This window comes from Cervus elaphus, chromosome 30 (assembly GCF_910594005.1).
Source record: "Cervus elaphus chromosome 30, mCerEla1.1, whole genome shotgun sequence".
NCBI lineage: Eukaryota > Metazoa > Chordata > Mammalia > Artiodactyla > Cervidae > Cervus > Cervus elaphus.
The window spans coordinates 21,578,613-21,597,866 of NC_057844.1; positions in this window are offsets into that span (position 1 = coordinate 21,578,613).

A 19,254-nucleotide genomic window follows, 5' to 3' on the forward strand; every position below is an offset into this window, starting at 1 on the left:
TAAATTGTTTGAATTCAACTATGTTTGACAAAAATGTAAAATGAGAAAACAAAATAATGCCAGAGACTCCCACTGTTCCACTCTGTGAGCTTAGGCCTTGCAGGAAGCACAAGATGGGAAACATGAATCTCTTCTTCACCCAATCTCTGCGATTCTACAATGTGATTCCAGAAAGATTCTGGTTATATGTAGGCTTATATCCCTAAAACAACCCATCAAATGCAAGCCAACTATTTCATCAGAGTCACTGAAGAAACAGTGAGCTCTTGCAATGCTAGAGAGGAAACTAGTTGGAGTAGTATGTGCTAAACCCTGTCCTGGGGCAAGCTGGAGGATTAGGAAAAAATTTTCTGGGAGGACATTGGTTGGAAGAAGTATGTGGGAGAAAACATGCTCTTTGCTGCTGTTTTTAAAGGAATGCTGCCCAAATACTATGGCTCCTGATTTAAAAGGGAATGAATAAATTATACAAAACTCTCAAAAGATTAGTGACTCTGGCTTAAACAATAGCCTAAATTGTTGAAATGGAGCTATTCTAACAGAATTAAGAACTGACGAATTATATTCATTTGTAGGAGCCAACCAGAGCCTTTTAAATTATTTTAAAACTAATTAAGCAGGGTAACACAGTTTAAAAATAATGATGTGCCAGTGACATGGCTTATGGTATCTGGATGTGCCATCTGAGCAGAATAATCAGATGAACTTAGTGTTCCTCATATGTAACCTAACAAAGTTTCTTTTGACTCTTACCATTTATTTCCTCAGCTGTCTGCTTTACTCTTTGAGACCACAGCAGTCGGTGATGTTGAGTTTGAGAACATCAGACAAACGGTGAAGTAATAAGCAAAAAACATCAGATGTGAAATTATGCAGCAGAAAGTATTTGAATAATACATATATAAGGAAATTTAATTTTGGTCATCCTAATTTATGATGTTATATAATACCAATTATATAATTATATAATATCAATCCTCAGGGGGGTGGAAAATGCTACTAGAGACTACTGTTAACAAGAGGGACGTCCCGGGTGGTCCACTGGCCAGGAATCCGCACTCCCAATGGAGGGGGCCCAGGTTCAGTCCCTGGTCAGGGAACTAGATCCCACATGCCACAACTAAGACCTGGCACAGCAAAATGAGTAATAAATTAATTTTTTAAAAACGGAAATTAGACTTTTCCAACGAGCAGTATTTCACAGTAATAGTTGAAGTCTTAGGCAACTCAAGATGAGTATTGAAAATGAACATATCCAGAATGAGAATTAGAATCACAGTGGAACAGTTTCTCTATCAAAGGAACCTAAAACATGGCAGTAATTATGGAAACACAGATAGATAATGCAAATATACTCATAAGTCAGCAGACCCCAGATAGGATACAGCAAGACCTGTCTTAGAAGATTGTTTTAGAAATGCAAGATAACACACCATATTTTATCAATTCTGAGACACCATGGGTTCTAAGACATGCCATTATTTTTGGACTACTGAGAGAAAAAAATGCTGGTAATTAAATTACAACATGGGAATTCCCTGGCAGTCCAGTGGTTAGGACTCAGTGCTTCCACTGCCAGGATGCCAGGTTCCATCCTGGTTGGGGAACTAAGATCCCACATGTCTTGTGGTGCAACCAAAAAAAAAGTTTTTAATAATAAACTGTGATATATTGCTGTCTTATCAGTATGAATTTTTCCACACTGTATTGAATTCTACCAACCAGAAGTATTAGTGATACAACATGCTTTAAAAGCATACTCCACTGTTGTCTTCAGTAATTCTTCCATTCTACAAGTTCTGATGCTGGTGCTTTCTTGATCCAACTAGAAGGTGTTCGTGAAAGGTTTTCAGAACACAAATAGGATTTATATCCTATCTTTAAATGCTTAGTTGTCTAAAATGTCTAAGGTTTGCAACTGCCACCAAGAATAATCACATAGTTTTCGGATGTGCAGGCTATGACAGCTACATCACAACTGTCTTCTGGTGACAGCACTGTAAGATGCAATTATTGAAAGTTGAATTCCAACTTTCAAGATGTTACAAGAGAAAGCAATGTACATTTTTAAATCAGTGAGGGACTTCCCTGATGGTCCGGTGTCTAAGACTTGGAGCTCCCCAAGCAGGGGGCCCAGGTTCAATCCCTGGTCAGGGAACTAGATCCCGCATGCCCCAATTAAGAGTTTGAATGCTTCCAGCTAAAGATCCTGCATGCTGCAACTAAGATCTGGCTAAGCCAAATAAATATTTTAAAAAATAAAATTGATGAAATACTACTTAGTGCTTATAGCTCTTAAAATAAGTATCATGAGAATATACAAAGAGCTCTGTGGTACTGAGAATAGAGCAGCTAATCTCACAAAGTATTGACATTTGAGCAGACAGAAATCCATGGGGCTGGAACACGTGTGGAAGAGTGGCAGGAGTTGAGCCTGGACCACCTCATAGAGGGTTTCATGTGTACAAGTTAGAAATTCTGAATTTTATCTTTGAGTGATAGAAAGAGTTTTGAGGTTAGGCAATAATATAATCAGAATCTCGTTTTAGGAAAATAACTTCAGTCACAACTGGAAAGATGCAGTGGAATGGGAATACAGTATGCAAGGAGACCAATGAGGCAATTTCTGACTTAATTCAGGGAACAAATAGGAATCACTGTGGATGTGACAACAGGGACAGTGAAGTAAGGAGTGTGAATTAAAGACGTGGAGGTGATAGACTCCATGAATTGACAGGACTTGGTGAACTGAGTAGATGCAGGCAGAATCATGATACTGTGAGATTTATTCCACCTCTCGTCATGTAAAGTGAATGTCAAATGAATGGTAAATATAAATTCTAACAAGAACCAACGGTGTTTATTCAGTCATTCGTTCAACCAATATTGAGTATGTCCAGGAGCCAGAAATTTAGCAGTGGCTAAAACAGGAAGGAAAATGCCTGCCCTTATGAAGTTTACATTCTAGTGGGAGAGGGAGGCAGTAAACAAGATAAGTATATAGTACCTTCACTCTAATTGCAAAGGAGAAAAAATACAGCAGGAAGCCTAACAGTGTAACAGAGGGGTAGGGCTGCAGCGTTAGATATGGAGGACAGGGAAGACATGTTGAGAAATGACATTTGAGTAGAGACCTGAAAGAAGCGAGAGGCAGAGCTGCGCAGACATCTAGGCCAAGACAGATTTTAATGATTTACCTTACTGAAAACATTTATGGTTTGAAATGCTGATACATTTTAAGGTCTCATCTGTTGGTAAGTATGCTTTGCTGATACTTAATAAGTATTCTGATAACAAATAATATTAATAATAACTATTCTTGGCTGATACTTAATACATATTCTTACTAATAGTAGTATTGCTCTAATTAATTATAATAAAAATTCTTTGCTCATATAGGTCCTCCTTGACAGGCAGAATATCAATTATTCATTAAATATTATTGAATATTATTGAGAGATTTATCTTAAAGTTGACAGGTTCTGTTTCAGATTCTAGGGATTCTGTGTTAAATGAGATAGACCTACTCCCAACCCACACAAGAGTTGCCAGATAAAATACAGGACCCAAGGTTAAATTGGAATTTCAGATAACACATCATTTTCTAGTATAATTATGGACCTGATATTATGTGGAGTATACTTATGCTAAAAAAAAAAGTATGTGTTCTCATCTGAAATTCATATTTAAGTAGGCATCCTGTATTTTTATTTGCTAAATCTGACCTCACTGAACCTACAATCTGACCTTCTGGAAGCAGAGATGAGTAAATAAAATTAGTATACAGTGCATATCCTGTATAACCTGGGAAGCCATAAAATGGAAGACACTGGGACTCTAAAGGTATGGAGGAAACCTGCCTGCCAACCAAAAACATTTATCCCTGAGAGCAAGAAATAAACTTCTCTGTACTTGAGCCATGTGTTTTGGATCCATTTGTCCCATGGTCACTTTGTAACAACTGCCTACCCTAATTACCTTAGTGGCCATTCCTGAAATTGACTATCGTGGTCAGATTGACTCCAGAATCAGAAGTTGTCATGTAATGTACCAACAATTAATAAAAAATGTAAGCAAACTTTTACATTTTGTAAATGTAAATAAACAGAGATAAAAATGCTTGTACTGTAGTCCTCATTCTCTCAGGTGCTGGTTTTAAAAACTGGGGTGCCCCATGTGGGGTACGAACCCTTCACTCCTCAGGAATAAGCTCACTCATTCCTCTTTTTTCCTTTTCACTGCAACATTCCCTCCTGATTAGAGGTCGCTGTGCCAGGGGCGGGGTTTACAGTGAGATTGTATCTCAGCCTTTTCTACCTGCTTCAATGTGGTTTCGCTCTGGTTTGCCTCATGTGAAGGGTTTGCTTTGCCAGTTTTTAGGTTTTTTCAGAGGAAATTATTCTAAAAACAGCTGTAGATAGGTTGTGTCCATAGGAGGCAGTGAAATCAAGATCTTCCTATGTCACCATCTTGAACCAGCAAATAAAAATACAGGATGCCCACAGTTATCATCCTAACATGGTTCTAAATCTGAGTATTTTCAAGGCAGTCATGAGAGACATAAGAAAATTACATGATTTGATGGTTTCCCTAAGCAACTAACACTGTACATTATTTTCAGCTATTAAAATATTATACAATTTTTTTTCTTTCAAACAGTTATAGAATGTAAAGACAGGTATGGTAGGCCCTGAAAGTTACGAAAAATACGACATGATTTCTGATTTCAGAAAGTGTAGGGCCTAGCAGAAATAAAGACACATAATACTAAGCAGAATATAATCAGTGCCAAAAGTGCAAATAGTATCTTTAATTGAAGTGAGAAATTCATTGAGACTAGAGAAGAGGAAGCATTTTTTTCAAAGCTTTACAGTTTTCTATCTTTAATTTTTTTGCTGTTGTTGAAAGGAATTGGTCGAAAATTTACAAAATGCAAAAATAACAGAGAAAACCAAAAGTCACTTTTAATCTCACTACACAGATACAGCCACTGATAACGTTTTAGTGTATATCCCCTCCTTTATATTTTAAATAAAATTAGGATCCTTTACATATATTTTTCTAGCCTGCTTTTTCTCCACCTAATGTGGGCATTTTCCACTAAAGTTTTAAAGTATGACTTTCAATAAATGCACAATATTCCATCTCATGGATGTATCATGATTTATTTTCTTATTACTAGATATTTTATTTCCAGATGTTTTAGTTTTACAGATAATTATGCACTGAACAGCCCTAATCTTTGTAATAATTCAACAGCTATTATCTGAACACTAGTTGCTGCTCTGGATGTTGGAGATACGTTAGTGAAAAAACAGTGCCAAATTCCTTCCTGCCATGGGGAAAAGGAGGAGAGACAATAAATATGTAAACTCTGTGCTTTGTGAGATGCTGATAAGTACTCTGGAGAAAGATCAAGCAGGGAAGAGGAGTAAGTAGTGGGGCTAGGTGCTTGCCTTTTAAACCTGTGCAAGAGAAATAACTAAAACATGGAGTAGAATTTGATAAATGCCAAAACAGATACAAAATGCAAAGAAGGACATTACCTAATTGGACAGGATAGGAAAGAGAAACCCCCCAAATCAGCAGAGAACAAGGTAGACACCCAAAGCCAAAGCAAAGAGAATTTCTTTTTACAAAAGTTAATGACATATTAAAGTGAAGACTGAACAAAAGCTGTTAGATTTGAGGAAGCCACTGTTGACTTTTATAAGGAATATAAAGACAGAAGAAATAAGATGAATTAGATCACCAGGGATTTTAGTGAATGACTGAAGGCAGAGAATATAAACTTCTCTTTTTGAACTAAAAAAAGAGGATGGGATGTTAAGCTTAAAGGACAGAAGAGAACCTTTATTTTAAAGTGAAGGAAAAACCTGAACATGTTTTTAGGTAGAGAAAAAGCAGGGGTAAACCGAAAGTATGAGAGAGGTCTGAGGGTGGGGTAGGTCTTAGCAACAGGAAAGGACAGGCCCGGGAGCAAAGGTGGGAAGAACAGGACGCGGAAAAAGGTGCACTGGCATCTCTGAGACCAGAAATGATGACAAGACTGTGAACCATGCCCAGCCCAGTGCTCAGTGTGATGTTAGCTGACCACAGGCTGCCCAGATATTTGGTCAAATATTCCCAGTGTATGTGAGGGTGTTTTTGGATGAGAATATTTGAATGGGTAGCCTGAGTTCAGTAGATTGCCCTCTCCCAAGTGGGTGGACCTCATCCAAGCAAAGACCTGAATGGAACCAAAAGGGACACTCTCCCCTGAGGAGGAAGGACCTCGAGCCAGGCTGCCTTGAGGTGGACTTCAGTCTTTCAGTCTTCAGGCTCAAACTGAAACACGCTCTTTTTGGGTCTCAAGCCCGCCAGTTTTTGGACTGGAACTGCACTATCAGCTCTCCTAGGTCTCCACTTTGCTGACTGTGGATGTTGGGACTTCTCAGGCTCCATGATCCTCTGAGCCAATTCTTTAAAATCAGTCAATCTCAATCTCTGTCTCTCTCTCTCTCTGTATGTGTATATATATATGTATATGTATATTTTGTGTTCTGTGTCCATTGGTTATTCCTCTGCAGAACCCTAATGTGCCAGTTCAGCCTTCAACTCTGGGCAATAGTGAAGGACAAGGAAGTCTGGCGTGCTGCAGTTCGTGGGGTCACAAAAGTAGTTCAGGACTTAGCAACTCAACGACAGTGTGCCAGTATGTGGCAAATGTTTCATCTGTGTTGAATGATAAAATCAATTATAGAGAAATTCAAAGGTGGAAAGAATAAATGCTGAGGGAGCCATGGGAAATGGATGGTTGCCCAAGCCAACCAGTGATACTGACGGCCAAGTAAGCACTCCAGGGAAATCCCTTCATTGGCTGCTGCCACCGCTTAGTCACTTCAGTCGTGTCCAACTCTGTGCGACCCCATGGACTGCAGCCTGCCAGGCACCTCTGTCCATGGGATTCTCCAGGCAAGAATCCTGGAGAGGGTTGCCATGCTCTCCTCCAGGAGATCTTTCGACCCAGGGATCGAACCCAGGTCTCCTGCATTGCAGTCAGATTCTTTACCAATGAGCTACCAGGGAAGCCCCTTCATTGGATAATATGGACAAGCAAGCAGATGTTCGGAGCTCTTCATGGGCAAGGATCTAGCGGGCAGGTGGACAGCCTCTAGGACATTCAACAAGCATTCCTGTAAGTAGTCAGAGCTCTGACTACATTTCAGGAATATGAAATCAAGGGAATGGGAAGAAAACAAGCATTTCATCACCTACTTGTGCAGGCCCTCTGCTAGCACTTCCCATGCCTGCAAGATGAGTGTTCTTTCTTTTTCAGAGAAGGAAGCAAAGACCAAGTAATATTAATTAAGATAATCCAAGGTCACAATACAATAGACTCAGAACCTGGATCTGATTCTGGAGGCGTTATCCAGGGCAAGCCTGACAGTTGTCATTGACCGGTCTATGGGACTTGGGGCTTAGGGACCAGCTTCCAATCCCTGTGCAGACTGTAGGAACTGGGATTGTTGTTTACCTAAGTCACATCCGACTCTTTGCGACCCCATAGACTGTAGCCCGCCAGACTCCTCTGTCCATGGGATTTCCCAGGCAAGAATACTGGCTGCAGCTGCTGCTAAGTCACTTCAGTCCTGTCCGACTCTGTGCGACCCCATAGATGGCAGCCCACCAGGCTCCTCTGTCCCTGGGATTCTCCAGGCAAGAATACTGGAGTAGGTTGCTATTTCCTTCTCCAGGGCATCTTCCCAACCCAGAGATGCAACCCACATCTCCTACATTGCAAGTGTTTTCTTTACCACTAAGCCACCTGTGAAGCCCAGGAACTGAGATACCTGGATCAAAAACAAGTCAGAGACTTGGACACAGAGGAAAACATAAGGGAGCCAATCAACAAAATATAGTGTAAGGAAGGAATCTGCTCATCAGAACTTAACTGGAAGGATAATGGGGTGAGAGCTTCTAAGATATCTGTAACACTTTAATGTTCAATTCACCAGTCTCCAAAGACTGGTGCTCTAAAACAGTGAGCAAAATAGCTTTACATCTTTTTAAGCAATATCTGTCACAGATGATGGGTACATAGGAGCTCTCATGACATCTATTTAATTTGCCAGATTAACTGATGCTCCTCATTCCTTCATTAAAACATGCCCATGGCACAGAATACATGTATATATATACACATAAATGCCTGTGTGCTCAGTTGTGTCCAGCTCTTTGCTACCCCATGGACTATAACCCACCAGGCCCTCTGTCCATGGGATTTTTCAGGCAAGAATACTGGAGTGAGTTGCCATTTCCTACTCCAAGGGATCTTCCTGATCCAAAGATCGAACCCACATCTCTTATGTCTCCTGCATTGGCAGGCAGGTTCTTTACCCCTGAGCCACTTGGGAGTCCCTCCACAGCACAGTATATGCCCCAAACTTGTAAAATTTCCTCTACTATCCTTGTGAACTTCACCCACTACAAGTTCCATGCCTGTGTAGTCAGATGCCTTTCTGCCCAAGCCTCTTTATACCCACTGAACTTGTTATTGTAATTATGTTAATTATTATATAAACCCATGCAATTTGAAAAAATGTCACTAAATAAAACTGCTGCCAAATTAGGTGTAAGCAAGACAACTATAAAAACCTGGAAAAAGTAAAAATCCACAATTATTTTGCATTTCAAAAGATTGACAAATGAAATACAGTCAACTCTTGCACAAAAGAGGGGTTAGCGTTCCCACCACACAGTGGAAAATTTGAGTATAATTTATAATTGGTCCTCTGTTTATGCAGCTCCTGGGTATCCACTGTCCACATCAAATCCACGAATTCAATCAACCAAGGATCAAATAATACAGTAGTACTTACTGTTGAAAACACTAGCATATAAGTGGACCTGCACAGTTCAAACCCCATGTGAGGGTCAACTGTACATTTGCAGTTCAAGCTATTTTAACGTTAAGGTATGCAGCAACATTTAAGAAATCTCTTTGCTTTAATTTACTTTTTCAATCCACCAATCACCAGTGTTGGCTAAGAGGGCTTTTACTAAGCTCTGCACTGTACTTGTATAGCACGTTTGTTTGCTTTTTTCTAAAAAAGCACAATCTGTCTAGAAAAGCAAAATTCAAGGTTGAGTCCAGGTTCTCTAAGTGATTCTAGTCAGAACTTTTCTGTTAAATCTCAATAGAGAGCATAATACTACTACATGTCTGTTTGGACTATTCCTCCAAGTCTCAGGTATAATGTGATTCCTATGCATTAAATTCAATATTGCAAACAAATATATGGCTCACTAGTATTCATAAGATTGCAAGGAATTATGCATTTGGGGGCCATGTTGTTGTTTCACTATAGGCCAACATGTAGAGCATTCTAATAGTTTTCAGTGCAAGGAATCCTAGAGATAATCTAGTGTGATTCTTTTGTAACAAAGATAAGTAAGCTGATGTCCAGGGTTAGAGATACCTGCCCAAGTAAAAATATATTGTAATAAAAGTAAGGGAAACGTTTCAATAACCCCAAACAATTGGACCTTCCCATAAACACATAGCATTTAAAACCCAGGATTCTCAAAGCACTTTTAAATCAAGTCATTAACAATTCTGATACCTATGTATCAAATTATTGTCCTATTTTCTATCAGCTGGGTTGCCTCCTCTCAACCACTGACTGAAAGGTCAACATTTTCTTTGCAGGTGAATCAGTTGAGAGTTGCATTCATCCGTGAATAAGAAACCTGAAAAACAAGGGTTATTTTTATCACCTGTGTCAGTGGTAGGCTGTCCAGGCAGGTCTCATTTGTCCACTCTTAAGTTTTATAATGTCATTAAGAACATGAGGCTTTCTCGGGTTTTTGTTCAGCCAACCTTAATGTGTGCTTGTCAACTGGTAATGAGCTATTTCACCTCATGCATTGTAGGTTTGCTTTGGTAGAAGTGATGGAAAGAAGAAAAGAAAGCATGTCAGCTGAACTGGCTTTCCCTTAGAAAAGAGATTTTCTGGAACCATCCTAATAATTTCCTCTTAGATCTGATGGCCAACTATGTTACACGGCCACTGTCACCTGCACTGTGACTGTACCAAGAGATGGGAGGGCACCCCATAACCTTTGTAGGACTGTTGCCAGGATTAGGAAGTGTGTGTGGTGTCTATATCATGTTCTTGGTTCACAGTTGCTGCTGCTGCTAAGGTGCTTCAGTTGTGTCTGATTCTGTGCGACCCCATAGACGGCAGCCCACCAGCCTCCTCTGTCCCTGGGATTCTCCAGGCAAGAACACTGGAGTGGGTTGCCATTTCCTTCTCCAATGCATGAAAGGGAAAGTGAAAGTGAAGTTGCTCAGTCCCATAGATGTCAGGCGAGTTTATGCTCCTCGGTTCTGTCTCATCACGACAAAGATTTGGAGTGACAGACATTAAAGCCCTCGGCACGTCACAGCTCTTGGGTCTTGGACAGACTGTGATATAGCTCTTAGACAAATCAGTGTTACAGCTCTACTTTATTTAGAAAATAGCAGGAGAATCCATCCTCCAGGCGTGAGGGCGTGCCAACCCAAAGACTCAAACCAGCACGTGTCCGACTCTTAGCGACCCCAGGGACTACAGCCTACCAGGCTCCTCCGCCCATGGGATTTGCCAGGCAAGAGAACTGGAGTAGGGTGCCATTGCTGTCTCCTCTTGGTTCACAGTAGATACTGAAAAACCGGCAGCTCTTATTTTGTTAGAAAAAAATGAAATGAGTGGTGACATTGCCAAATTTCTTCCACAGTAATTATGAAGAAATGTAGAAATGTTTTCATACATGTAAAGAATCCAATGTGGTAATAACATAATTTTTAGTAGTAAAACTCATTTATACTGAATTTCCATTTGGCACTAAAATATTGGTATGGCAACTTTTAAAAACTCATTTGATTAACCAGATTATCATTCTGGACACCTGTCAATAGTTTGTGAATATGCACTGTAGTCTCAAAAGTTTTAAATACAAATGACCTTTTTCTCTCTTATGTTTCATGAGTTGGGAAGTATTTGTTTATTGTACTTTATTGCTAAAAATGTATTTTGGGACTTCCTTGGCAGTCTAGTGGTTAAGACTCCGAGCTCCCAATGCAGAGGGCATCGGTTTGATCCCTGGTCAGTTAACTAAGATCCAGCATGCCGTCTGGTATGGCCAAAAGAAAAAAAGGTATTTTATCATAAGTAAAGCATGTTCAAATTGGTGATATGTGAGAGAATAACATCTGTTGGGCCATTAAAATTTTACCACAATTATTTATTTGTATTATTCATACATTGCTAAATAGAGATCATCACTTTAAAAAGATGTCTCTGTAGAGATCATCAGGTTTCTGGTTTCAGTTGCAAGAATTTCTAGTTTGCCATAGGCATTGCCAGTAGAATGGCAATACCAGAAGTTTTATATAAGGTACTTGATTTTTGTGGAGCAAAAAGAAAAAAGAGAAATACGTACTTCATATGAAAATTAACCGTTTTCACATACAAAAACTAAAAATATTAGCAGAATTTCATAGATATAAAAACATCTAGGGCTAACATCTGCCTCATACATATGGTTTCCATGTACCAGTCAATCCCATGATAAAAGCTGAAGTACAATCCAATATTGCATTATATTGAACTTCGATGATATACATTGCTTTGAAATAGTAGGCAAAAAACAAACTTCACATAAAACCTTTGTATAAACATTTTCTCTAAAATGAGTTAAATATGGGGACTACCTTGGTAGTCCAGTGGTTAAGATTCAGTTCTTCCACTGCAGTGGGCATGGTGAGGTCAAAAACAAAACAAGAATTAAATATGAAAGGGGTGTGTGTGTGTGAGATAAAAAGAAGGGAATGTAGCCATTTAAAAGTCTATCTAGGAATCATTATGCTTCATGTTTTACAAATACTTTTATCTCCCCATCTGTACAACAACCCTGAGTAGTTATTTCCCCAGTAAGGGGATCACCTGGAGGTATCCGAGCGTCCTGAACAGGGACTGAGAGCTGGGCTTCAAACACTGAGCAACCTCTGCAGCCTACATTGACTCCTCTAGTCCGTGCCCTAAACACGAGACTGTCTCATGAATGTGACTTCGCCTCTCAGTTTTTCATAGCAATTTTGTGACTTTTGGGCTTCCCTCACATTTCAGTTGGTAAAGAATCTGCCTGCAATGCAGGAGACCGGGGTTTGATCCCTGGGTCAGGAAGATCTGCTGGAGAAGGGATAGGCTGCCCACTCCAGTATTCTTGGGCTTCCCTTGTGGCTCCGCTGGTAAAGAATCCTGCCTGCAGTGTGGGAAACCTGGGTTCAATCCCTGGGTTGGGAGATCCCCTGAAGAAGAGAAAGGCTTCCCACTCCAGTACTCTGGCCTGGAGGATTCACAGAGTCAGGCATGACTGAGCCACTTTCACTTTCACTTTGTAACCTTTGATATTAATACATGTATTGTGGTTTTAATTTTCCGATCTGTGAAATGTAATTTTGGTTCTAGTTTGCTTTTCAAAATACAACCCAAGACAATACAAGCAATGTAATATGAAGAAATGAGTAATTAGATGGTGAATTTAACCAATTTGTAACATTTGAGCCCATGCTTGCCCTGGCTTGCAAGATTTTTTTCCTCTATAATTACCAAAATACTTGATTCAGTTATCCAGTTAATTTTATATATGTATGTATATCTCCAATTGCATTTTTTAAATTGCCATATTCCACTAGGAAGCATGTACATGCTTTTTCCTTTTGAAATTTTTCTTGCTATTTTTCCCTTTGCCTTTTACCCCATCATCTATAGTTAAGCCTGTTTTCTAGGAAGTCTTTGTCCTTCTTTAAATTATTTCTTTAATCTAAATTCCACCTCTTCCCAACTTCAATTCAGCATATATCCTGCACTTACCTGTAGTACCTGTGTCAACAGTATTATTTCATTGGCAACACTGTTACCACTTGAAGTCAGTCTCAGTTGTGAAAGAGAATTTATCTAAATAAACAGCATAACAACAGCAATGTTGAAAAGATATTTTCAATGTCTTTTGTAAAGAACTGAAATAAAACGCAAGTCTCCCTTTAAGCCACTGGATCTTTTTGCAGACATTAAAAAATTTAAGTTAAAGTGCACTTCATTTTTCTCACTAATGCATCCAAGAAGATCCTTTTATACTTTAAGGAGTATCATTGTCACTTGCATGAACAATTCTGAAAACTATTAGCTACTCAGACCCAATAGTTTTTTCCTTCCCACAGATTGGGCTGAGCAAACTGCCCTGGCAGGAAGCCACCAGAAATTCCAGTCGCAGAAGACTGTAATCTTCCCTCACAAAAAGGGGCCTGGAAAGTGCTAGCAATGCCCTATTCCTCTTAACCATCTCTAACCATCTCTAACCCTTACTCAAGAAAAGGGCAAAGGTTAAGTAAAAATGTTTGGCATAGTCGATTTCTTAAAAATAATAAAAATACATACACTATGGATAAACTTTTTAAAGTATGTTCTGCCTTATTTTCTGAGGTATAAAAATATTTTAAGGCAATTTCAATGAATCAGATTTCAAGAAACTACTTGAACATCTTTTGTGAGTTGCTTTCATTTTGTCTGAATTATGATATGTATTTCAACACTTTGCTCTACCAGAGTATGTAGGTTTGTCTGTCACTTCACAGCTGTCAAAGGGAAATTCTTATTTTAAATCTCTATATCATCATTGAATAGTTCTAATAATAAAAGGCCTAAATTTTAGGTCCTCAGGGATATCAAGGTATCTCATCTACTGTGTTGTTCAAGTTCTGGCAGCATATTGTAAAACAGATACATAATAGGCAGTAGAGGGTAAGAACAAAACCTAACATTGTTACCTGGTGTTGATAGCACCGGAGATGTTGAATAAGATTATACAATATATTTTGTTTAAGACAAGTAGGCTATTTTAATAAGTGAACCAAACTGAGGTGGGGGTGGGGAATTCCAGATATATCTGTTTCAGAATACATCTTATCATTGACCCCTTTTCCTCCTTAAGTAAGTGTATTCTTCCTCCTACATATCTCAGAGCATTGTCGTAACATTCTTGTGAAAGCAGTCATTTAAAAATGGAGTTCACGCAGACTTAAGATAAGGAACTTATGGTGGGGGGTGGGGGTGGTTGGGAGTTAGAGGGAAGGGATAGTTAGGGAGTTAGGGATGGACATGCACACACTGCTATATTTAAAAATGGATAACGAACAAAGACCTACTGTGTGTAGCACAAGGAACTCTGCTCAATGTTATGTGGCAGCCTGGATGGGAGGAGGGGAGTTTGGGGGAGAATGGATACATGTATGTGTATAACTGAGTCCATTCACTGTCCACCTGAAACTATCTCAACACTTTTAATTGGCTATACCCCCAATACAAAATAAAAAGGTTAAAAATAAATAAATAAAAATTACGCAATACTATACTAGCTTTCCCATTTAAAAAAAAAGAAAAACAGAGTTCAGAGTTCACATTGCAACCTTGTTAAGGTGTTCAAGTTGTGTGATGACCTTGGAGATAGCTCCAATTGAACAAAGTCTAGTGAAGTGGATCTAGCATAGCAAATACAAAACCCCTAAGCTTCTTTTTATTCTACTAAATATCTGTACTTGTTATGGTTTCCCTGAGGAAGGGTTTGGTGCTGGTAAAAGGGCAACGAGCCTGATGGTCTGAATTTGACAGCCAAAAATAAACATGGAAAATATCCTGACTTTCAGATGCATGACTCTGAGATTTGGTCCAGGCTGAAGTCATTTACCTTTGCACTGTAAAAAAAAAAAAAAAAATTGTTAGATGGGTAAACAGCAGAGTTTATCTTACTTAATAATGACTATCAAACAATCCAAGATATTTTAAGCTCAAAATTGTTTATTCACAAATAATGAAGAGGAGCATTACAAACACACCTACAAAATTATCTCACATTCATCATCTGATCCTTTTCTTTACCTATCAGTTGTGCTGCTGTGTGTTTTTAAAGTTATAAATTTCTAAAAATGCATGAAACTTTTAGACAAGCTGTGAGATAGATAGATGATCGATGGAGAGAGTATGTATATATATATTTTTATAAACATTTTTCCCCTGGTCATTCTCAACTGGAGATGTTGAACTGGGAAGCATTTGGAGATGGACAAGGGTACTTCTGCTTTCTCAGTGATGGAGGATGTGTCAGACAGTGAGCTACTGCCGTTCGGGGCCAGAAGCTAGGGACATGAAACACCCTGCAGGAATGGAGCGTTCACTGTGAGGAAGTACAGACAGGAGTGTAGGCACTCTGTGTGGGCTGTGGAGCCACACAGCTTGAGTTCGAACCCAGTTTCTGCCTATAGAATCTTGACCATGTTAACTAAGTGGTCTCAGGCTCAGCTGCCTCATCTGTAAGATGAACATGGTGGCAATATCTGCCTCACAGAATTCTGTTGTAAGGATTAAGCAAGTTAAAATATATAAAGTGCTTGACATACGGTAAGCTCTCGTTGCTGGCTACGGCTACTACAAGTTCACTCAGGTCCTTCACTTTATGTTAATTAGAACTGGTAAGAGAATGTACAAATACAGTTTTTGAAACCTGCACCTCCTAAATTTACAAATTCTCAGTATGGAATCCATGATGTAGTAGGAGATATTTCCTGATGATGACAGTCATAACGGAAGCACACTTTCAATCACTAAATGTGTTCAGATGAAGCAGTAGGAGAAGGTTAAGAGTAGGAGTAGGAAGCATTCTCAGGTCAAAGAAAATTTGTGTGGGCTGTAAAACAGTGTAAGCAGACACTTTACAGGGTGAAGAGATGCAGGGGAGTCCTGATCAAATTATCACTGTGAGTTTGCACAATGGTGATCAGAGCTAATGAGAGGCAACCAAGAAGAGGTTATTACTGACCTAGGACCATGAGGAAAAATCAAATCCAGATCACAGTCAACTTGGAGGGTATCTGTGGAACACATTACACTCCCCTCCCGTGGGGTCTGCAAGCCTAGAGCCTATCAATGCAGACTGAGAACATCCTGAATAGTTAAATGCTTCTTTCAGTAAAAGAGGAGACTTCTCACTCTGCAGCTAAATCTTGGATCTGTTGTTTGCACACAAGGGCCTTTCCTGTGTAATACTCATTTGCACCAATATTCAGTCTTTCGAGCATGTAAAGGAAAAGCCATTGAAAGCTAGTTTTACCTCTATTATTTATAATTCTAAAAGTGAGCATTAATCTTAGTGTTTTATACATACATACATACAAAAAAAAAAAAAAAACTGAATCCAAACAAGAATGAGGTTAGTGCCTGTGGGAAGAACAGAATAGTGCATCACAGGTGGATGTAACACATTTTTCGTAAGCACAAATTAAGCAGCCTGAAACAAAAAGATAAAAGTAAACCAACCACCCTTCTAATTTCCTAAATTGAAGTTCTGTCAACTGTCAGATGTTTAAAGTGATGATTCAAATGATCAAATGCTTTAATCAAAAATAGAATTGAGTATTAGCACCATTAATAGAAAACTTCCCAAAATAGCGATAGTAGTACTATGTTGATTCATTCTCTTTCAGAGACTGAGTCACAAAGTATAAAATCTAGTAATTTGGAACTGATGACAAACTATCCCATTTTCGCTGTATCATTCTTCATTCCTCTTCCCACCCTGTAAGTCTTCACACTGCTGAAGGTCCAATAGTTCTCCTTTATGTTCTCTAGCTGCACACTTGCATCACACACACACACACACACACACACACTTTTTGGAGGCTCCTTAAAGTCATCTTACTGGCATTACTGTGAATGTTTCTCAAACCTCTGTCTGATCATCCTTTCATTGCACTCTAGTCATACTGTTTCTGAAAGCTATGAGATATCACCACTGAAACACAAAAGTTCAACTGTAGAGACTTCCCTGGTGGTCCAGTGGCTAAGACTCTGAGCTCCCAATGCAGGGGGCCTGGGTTCGCTCCCTGGTCTGGAAACTAGATCCCACTTGCCGTAACTAAGAGTTCATACGCTCTAAAAGATCCCATGTGCCACAATGAAGACCTGGCACAGCCAAATAAATGTTAAAAATTCTACCACAAAATTCACATATTTTCCCCTTACATCGCACACCTAAACCATCAACACATCAGGTTCATTTTCCAACTACATCCAAACTCTGACCCTCTCTCTTGGCCTCCCTTCCAGCCTACACCAACCTCAAGCCTCCCTCCGCTTCCCAGTGGCCTCACCACTGCCATCCATGCTTCCACCCTTGCTGCCCTTCACTCTCCTGAACATAGGAGGCAAGTGGCGCTTTTAAAACAGAAGTCACATCCCAACACAACTCTGCACAAAACCCTCCAGTGACATAATTTCCCTGCAAGAAAGTATGCAATCCCACTTCTGTCCCTGGGTTACCTGAGGAAAGCTACTTAACATCTCTGAGACTCTATTACCTGCTGGTAAAATGAGGACAATGATTTTCTTATTGGTGTATAGGGAATATACATGTTCATTGTGACAGACATAGTAGAGTGTGAAAACTGTACTTAATTCTACTGATCTCTAGGGAAGCCTGTGTGGCAATGAAATGAGCCATAGGATGTTTTGTCAAACTCAGGAATGAAGATGGATGTACAGGGTCAGGTGGTAACTGAGAACCTCAGAGCATAACCATTCCGTGACTCTTAAGAATGAGCCCTCGAGGAATTAAGTGTAAGGTAAACTCACAACCAGAAGATTAGTCCAGGACAAAGACTGCTGACAGGACCCAATACTCTAGATCCAGGTCATCTACTTGGATGGTCAGATGCAAGTGATCACCAGTATTTTAAGAAGAGAGAATGCTCAGGTCTGGGAGTTCCAACTTCTTCCCTTCAATTTTAGTTGAATACATGGACACTCAGAATTGATCCCATCCCCTAGTTTTCCTTGCCTTTGAGTGTTCCCTGGTCTTGGGATGGGAGCAGGAGGAATGCATGTAATTTTGAGGGTTGTAACTAAAAAAGTCAAACGCTGGGCTGGATGAAGCACAAAGTGTAATCAAGATTGCTGGGAGAAATATCAATAACCTCAGATGATGCAGATGACACCACCCTTATGGCAGAAAGTGAAGAGGAACTAAAAAGCCTCTTGATGAAAGTGAAAGAGGAGAGTGAAAAAGTTGACTTAAAGCTCAACATTCAGAAAACTAAGATCATGGCATCTGGTCCCATCACTTCATGGCAAATAGATGGGGAAACAGTGGAAACAGTGTCAGACTTTTTTTTCTGGGCTCCAAAATCACTGCAGATGGTGACGGCAGCCATGAAATTAAAAGACGCTTACTCCTTGGAAGGAAAGTTATGACCAACCTAGACAGCATATTAAAAAGCAGAGACATTACTTTGCCAACAAAGGTCCATCTAGTCAAGGCTATGGTTTTTCCAGTAGTCGTGTATGGATGTGAGAGTTGGACTGTGAAGAAAGCTGAGCACCGAAGAATTGATGCTTTTGAACTGTGGTATTGGAGAAGATGCTTGAGAGTCCCTTGGACTGCAAGGAGATCCAACCAGTCCATCCTAAAGGAGATCAGTCCTGGGTGTTCATTGGAAGGACTGATGCTGAAGCTGAAAATCCAACACTTTGGCCACCTCATGCAAAGAGTTGACTCATTGGAGAAGACCCTGATGCTGGGAGGGGATTGGGGGCAGGAGGAGAAGGGGACGACAGAGGATGAGATGGCTGGATGGCATCACTGACTCAATGGACATGAGAGTTGGTGATGGACAGGGAGGCCTGGCGTGAAAAGGCCAGGGGGTCGCAAAGAGTCAGGCATGACTGAGAGACTGGATTGAACTGAACTGAACTGAACTAAAAAAGCATGTCTTCCAACCCTTTTTCTTAATTTTGCTGCTAAATATGATTAGCCATCTTGGGTCCTGATAAGGACCACACTCTAAGATAGTAGAGAAAATAAGATCACCAAAGCTCATGTCTGACTCTTTTAAAGCTGCCATATTGGTCTTGAACGGTCTAAATTTATATTATAATATTGTTTTGTGTTAGAACAGCCAAATGAATATATAGCAGATGACAAGATTGCCTGTTAATTATCTAGCAGCAAGATTTTTTCAGAAATAGCTTAGGTACAAAGGACAAGTTGTAACCTATGGACCCAATCTATGCTGTCTCTGGGAGGTGCCAGCCCTGGCTCCAAACTGTGACCTCAACACTACTCCTGCACCTTATGGCCAACAATGGCTGAACACTGCCCCAGCCAGAGCTACTGTGACTG